The sequence below is a fragment of the Pipistrellus hanaki genome, assembly GCF_964339955.1.
Source record: "Pipistrellus hanaki genome assembly, chromosome: 19".
NCBI classification, from domain to species: Eukaryota; Metazoa; Chordata; class Mammalia; order Chiroptera; family Vespertilionidae; genus Pipistrellus; species Pipistrellus hanaki.
Window position 1 is genome coordinate 5,859,239 of NC_140521.1, and position 6,227 is coordinate 5,865,465.

Genomic DNA, 6,227 nt, shown 5'->3' on the forward strand with positions numbered 1-6,227 from the left:
AGAGTTAGAAACATTGATGAGAGAGAATCATCGACCAGCTGCCTCTTGCATACCCCCTACTGGGGATGTGCCCGCAACCAAGGTACATGCCCTTGACCGGAATTGAACCTGGGACCTTCAGTCTGCAGGCCAACGCTCTATCCACTGAGCCAAACCGGTTTCGGCAATAAGATACATTGAGAGAGCAAGAGAGAGACCACATTCACACATCTTTTATTACAGTATACTATGATAATTATTCTATTTTATTATTATTTATTGTTGTTAATCTCTTACTGTGCCTAATATATAAATTAAATTTTATCATAGGTATGTAGATGCAGGAAGAAACATAGCATAAAAAAGATTTGGTGCTATTCAGTTTCAGACATTCACTGGGGGTCTTGGAACTTATTCCCTATAGATAAAGGGGTGACTACTATACGAGGCACATTTTCAAAATTATTTTGCTAATATTTTTATGTGAATCTTTCTATGTGTCCAGAAACCCAGGGTTAACTGAGCATAAGTGAATCGGGAAACTTTGGCTAGAAATAAGTGATAAAGATTTATTCAAGGGCCTTAGGGTTTGCAAACCGGAAACACAGCTAGGCAAAAACCCAGAAACATTCCAAAGAGGAAAGTTAAAACTTCTTATAATGAAAAGTACATTCTTGAGAAGACTCAGTCCTGCATTCTTAGCCCTAGGATCGGTCCGGCACCATTATTAGTCAGAGAAGAGGCAGTTTGGGTGCCAGATGGTCTGGATACGTGAGCACTTTGGTGGGTGACCACAGGGTAATCTGGAGGTCTGATGTATATCCAGGCATTGGCCCAGGACTGCAAAGTTCATAAGTTCAGGTTCCCAGGCTAGCTAAAACAAATAGAGAGTCATTTCCTCACACTTTAACCTAACTTGATTTCAGTCATTTAACAGCTTGACTGTAATGACTCCATTTTATTTCTTCTCTTGGCTCCTCACCATCAGTTCTTTGGGGGCAGCGAGGTCAGGAAAGGCTTTCCTGAGAACCAATGGCAAGCATTAGGGGGCACTGTAGAAAGCTCTGGCTGCTGCGGAGAATGGATTGTAGGGCGGGGGCAGGGAGGGAGACCAACACAGAGGCTGCTGTTGTCATCCTGGGAAGAGGTGGCCAGTACAGTATAGGGACACGGAGTAAGATACCAAGGAGGATCAGTCAAGATACTGGCTTGACTCGGTAATAGAAAGCTTTTCTTTCATCCCAAATCTCTTCCTTTCCCCACCTCAGTCTCCACGTGCACATTGCACAAACACCCCCACATGCAGTGGTCCGATCCTCTGCCCCAACTTAGCAAACTGGCTCCACCATCCTTCTCACGAATCAACCAGAAACCCAGGCAACTCAGTTTGCCTCTATTAAGAACAGCAAGTTGCCTGTCCAGCATGGCTCAGTGGTTGAGCGTTGACCTATGAACCAGGAGGTCACGGTTCAATTCCTGGTCAAGGCACATACGCAGGTGGCAGGGTGCAGGAGGCATCCATGAGTCTCTCTCATCATTGATGTTTCTAACTCTCCCTTGCCCTTCCTCTCTGAAATTAATTTTAAATATATATATATATATATATATATATATATATATATATATATATATATATATTACAAAAAGAACAGCAAATGATTTGCTGTCTGCTGAGCCGTTATGCAGAGTGATTTGCCAGGGTGTTGAGGGATGTGGCTTATTAACATCTAAATGTCTTCCGTGCATGCTCCGGGGTCGCCTCTTACAGGGAGATCAGATATCCCTTATCTGTGCTCCTGCAGTCCCTGTGTCTGTTCCTGGGTTAGGCCTCTTTCTTTATTTCCTGTCACACTGTTCTGATTCTCATTTCATGGATGAAGAAATTGATGCCTGGAGTGGTTAAGTCACACCTCCAAGGTAACTTAGCTAGGGAGTGATGAAGCTGGGGTTTGAACCCACGTTTTTCTACTTTAGAATTCAAACAAAAGACAGAGTTTCTTCCAGTACAGCCTGGGGGGGGGGGGGGGGGAGGAATCGGGAATAGAGTCAAACCATGTAAGCCATCAGTATAATATATGCAAAATGCGTTATATTTAAATGAATTAATATTGGTAAAGTTCTCAGAACAAGCCAGGCACAGATTCAAATAAATGAAACAGGATATCCAGTCATAAAAAAGGGCTTGAATTCTCTGACTGTTTGGCTCAGTGGATAGAGCGTCAGCCTATGGACTGAAAGGTCCCAGATTCAATTCAGATCAAGGGCATGTACCTTGGTTGCAGGCACATCCCCAGTAGGGGGTGTGCAGGAGGCAGATGATCAATGTTTCTAACTCTCTTTCTCTCTTTTTTCCTCTTTGTAAAAAATTAATAAAATTTATTTTTTTAAAAAGGGTGCGGGGGCTTGAGAGCCCTAAATGTTTTGCTCAGTGCTTCGAGCGTCAACCCTCGACGGAAGAGTCCCGGGTTTGGTTCCTGTCAAGAGCAGGCTCCATCCCTGGGGCATGCGAGAGAGGCAACCAATGATGTGTCTCTCTCACATCCATGTTTCTCGATGTCTCTCCCTTCTCCTCTGTCTACAAATCAATAGAAAACTATATCCTCAGGTGAGAATGAACAAACGGTGGAGAAAAGCAGGCTAAGGCGAGAGGGTGAGGAGGGGGCCGTTTAGGCAAGTGGCCAGGGAACCTCTGGGCCAGGTGACATCGGAGCAGAGGGGTCACACAACACCCCCGCCAGGTTGATGTCAAGACGCTGGAATCTAACCGAGACCGGTTTGGCTCAATGGATAGAGCGTCGGCTTGGGGACTGAAGGGACCCGGGTTCCATTCCGGTCAAGGGCATGTACCTTGGTTGCTGGCATATCCCCAGAAGGGGGTGTGCAAGAGGCAGCTGATGGATTACTCTCTCTCATCGATGTTTCTAACTCTCTGTCTCTCTCTCTTCCTCTCTGTACAAAATCAATAAAATATATTAAAAAAAAAAAAAAGACGCTGGAATCTGCCAGTTCAAATTGGCCTTCGGAGTTATTAATAGAAATAAGGGCAGGCACTTCCTTTGCCTGAGGGCTTACTTCCTTCTTTTGTGAAGGGGAACTCCTGTGCCTAAAGGGTTGGCTGGAGCCTTATTTCATGGCTTGGTTATGAGCTGAAGTCCTAACCCCCAGGACCTGTGAAGGTGACCTTATTTGGAAGTAGGGTCCATGCAGATGTCATCATGGAGTTGGGATGAGGTCAGTAGGGCGGGCCCCAGTCCAATATGACTATGTCCTCACCAAAGGGGGGAGTTTGGACGCAAAGACGGAGACACAGGGTCATCACCATTGGAGGTTGGAGTCTCGCTGTCACCATCCAGGGAACAGCCTAGAATGCCAGCAGCAAACCCTAGAAACCGGGAGAGAAGCCTAGGCCTCCGAAGGAACCAGCTCCGGCCTCCAGATCTGGGAGGCGACACATTTGTGTGGTCTGAGCCACCCAGTCAGTAGTTCTTTCCTAACGCAGCTCTAGGAAACAAATACACCGAAATATTCAACTCCATGCAGACATGGAGGCTCGGAGTAGAGGTAGGACTTGAACCCAGGCCAACCTGACCTTGGAGCCCATGTCCAGGTTCCTGGCCTTTCTTGCCCGGGAGGTGACAGTTCGGACATGCCCCCGTGTTCAGGGAATGGTGTGTGGGACATAAAGCCTTAGCCCCTCGGTCCGAGGCATCCAGATGTCACCGGTATCCAGGGCTCCTGTGAAGGCCTCTCTCTGGACAGGTGGTTGGGTCCCAGCAAACCCATAGGCCATGGGCAAACCGTGGCTCGCGAGCCACATGTGGCTCTTTGGCCCCTTGGGTGTTCTAACACCACTTCTTCAAAATAGACTCGCCCACGCCAAAAACCCACTTCTGCTCACGGGCCACGAAGTTTCAATCACACTGTACGGGCACGCCCGCACACGGTATTTTGTGGAAGAGCCACACTCAAGGGGCCAAAGAGCCCTATGTGGCTCGAAAGCCGCTGTTTGCCGACCACAGCCTTAGGCACAGTGATTCCATTTCTTAAGACTTGACCCCAAGGACATAATTAGACACGTGTGCCCAGGGTCACAGCCAGGATACCTGTGAAGCATCCATCTTACATAAAAACTGCTGTTTGACATTTTAACCCTGCTATTTGGCTTCTGTAAATGCTTGTTTGCTTAAATAATAAGAAAAATAAGACTACTCCCACTCAGAGAGTCATTAAACCTTCCCCGGACAAGGTTATGAGTGCTGGCACCAGGCCAGGCCTTTGGTTGAGGTTTCAAGGCCCCAGTACATAGGGGCTCTCTAAGAACTTGCAAAGGGGGCCGGCAACACCCCATATTTGGGAGACAAAGAAGATAAAACATATAAATAGAGAAAGATTCTCCATGTTGGGGCCCAGAATTTGAGAAACATTTTCCTCTGGACCCACGCGTAATAAATGTAACTCCATCTCTCTAAGTATTGCTTGGTTCTTCGGGTTTTCTGTTACACCTGTTTGTAATATTGAAAACGTTGCCAAGACAGTCTCTCTAGGGTCTGCCTTTAAAAACTTGTGATACCCAAATTCACTGGTCCTGTGTGAGTGGACCACTGGTTATTAGTCGAGTGGAAATGCGTTCAGAACAGACCATATTGATACAGGAACTGGGAGCCGAAACAGCACCTATGACGTGATCCCATTTTTGGCACAGGAAGTGGTGTGTTAATGTTCATGTTTGGGGGTATTTGCCCAGAATGTGAATTGGCCCCTCTTTCCTGGTGGCGGGATTGGTTACAGGGGATTCGTACTTTCTGCTATCTATCTCCTGTTTTGTATAAGTTACAGAGGTTATGATTATGTCAGTACTCAGAAAAGGTATAATAAAGCTAATTTTGTCTGAGAGAGAGTGTGTGTGGGGACGAGGGTTAACTTCTGTAACTTCACGTGGCCCCCACAGAGTTCTGCCTCCTCCTACTAAACGATCCTTTTGCCCTGGCCTGAGTGTATTTCAGAGCTTCTAGGAGGCCACGTTGGTTATTAATCAGCCAGTAGGCCAGAGAAATCCTTGATCCCGAACATACCAGCCTAATAAGCAAAACAAACAAAAAATGCTTCCAAAGGTTCTTTGGGGCCTGCTAGCATGATCAGTGACATTTGGACTTCAGAATAGTTTCTCAAGAACCTTGCAATCAACCCACCGAGTGAGCCATACACCCTGTGGGACTTAGGGCACCTCCCTTCCTCTCTTTGGGCCTCAGTTTACTCAGCTGTAAAATGGGCACATCCATCCAGTTCAGTGTTTCTCAGCTTTTTCTTTTCCTTTAAAAAAAAATAAAAAATAAAAAAAATCTCATGCCCTCTTCTGATAAAGATTTTTAAAATAGCACACCTCCCCTGGGGGACATCTTAATCCAATAGCCAAGAATATTCTGTGGAACATTACTTTCTGTGCTTTATGTCATGAAAACAATAGGTGTCTCTGCATCTCATTTTCCAAAAATTAAGTAACAATACTGCGTGTGCTTTTTACATAGAACACGGGACTCTCTGAAACCCCCAGCCCACACCCAGCCCTACCGTGTGGGAAGTCCCTGTGTGGTCCCTGAGACTCTTCACTGTTCCCTCTCAGTGAAGCCCTCAGTGTGGTGACCTGGTGCTCCAGCTCTGGGTACAGACTGCCTGTGGGGGGGGGGGGGGTCACCAGATAAAATACAGGGTGCCTTCCCCTCCCCACCCCATTGATTTTTAGAGAAAATGGGAGAAAGTGGGAGAGAGACAGAAAGAGAGAGAAGCATTGATGTGAGAGAGACACATCAATTGGTTGCCTCCCATGCTCACCCCGACCAAGGCTGGGGAACCTGCAACCCGGGTACGTGCCCTTGACTGGAATCGAACCCGGAACCCTTCAGTTCGAGGGCTGAGGGTCATCTTTATCTTTTTATCTGATGGTGCTGAAGGTAGGGGCCCGGTAGAGGCTGGTGCTTCAAAACTGACCGGAATGATGCCCCGCCGAGGGCTGGCTGGTGTTTCTCTCTGAGCCTCAGTCTCCCCTTCCGTCCAGTGAGGTGCCCGGTGGGCTCTGGGCTTTAGTCATCAGAGCTCCGGGTCTGGCTCTGCAGAGGAGGGACCTGGAGCCTTGCGGCTGGTGTCCCTGGGATACTGAGCAAAGAGCCATGTCTCCTCAGGGTCTCTTCTTGGCCTTCCCCTAAGGTGACCAGACGTCCCGCTTTTGGCGGGACAGCCCCAGTTTTTTAACA

General features: G+C 47.4%; 1 protein-coding gene across 1 annotated transcript in view; it reads right to left on the reverse strand.

Annotated features, from left to right (window-relative positions):
* TMEM119 (transmembrane protein 119) overlaps positions 1-6,227 on the reverse strand; it is a 183,290-nt gene that overhangs the window by 152,907 nt on the left and 24,156 nt on the right. The window lies entirely within an intron of this gene.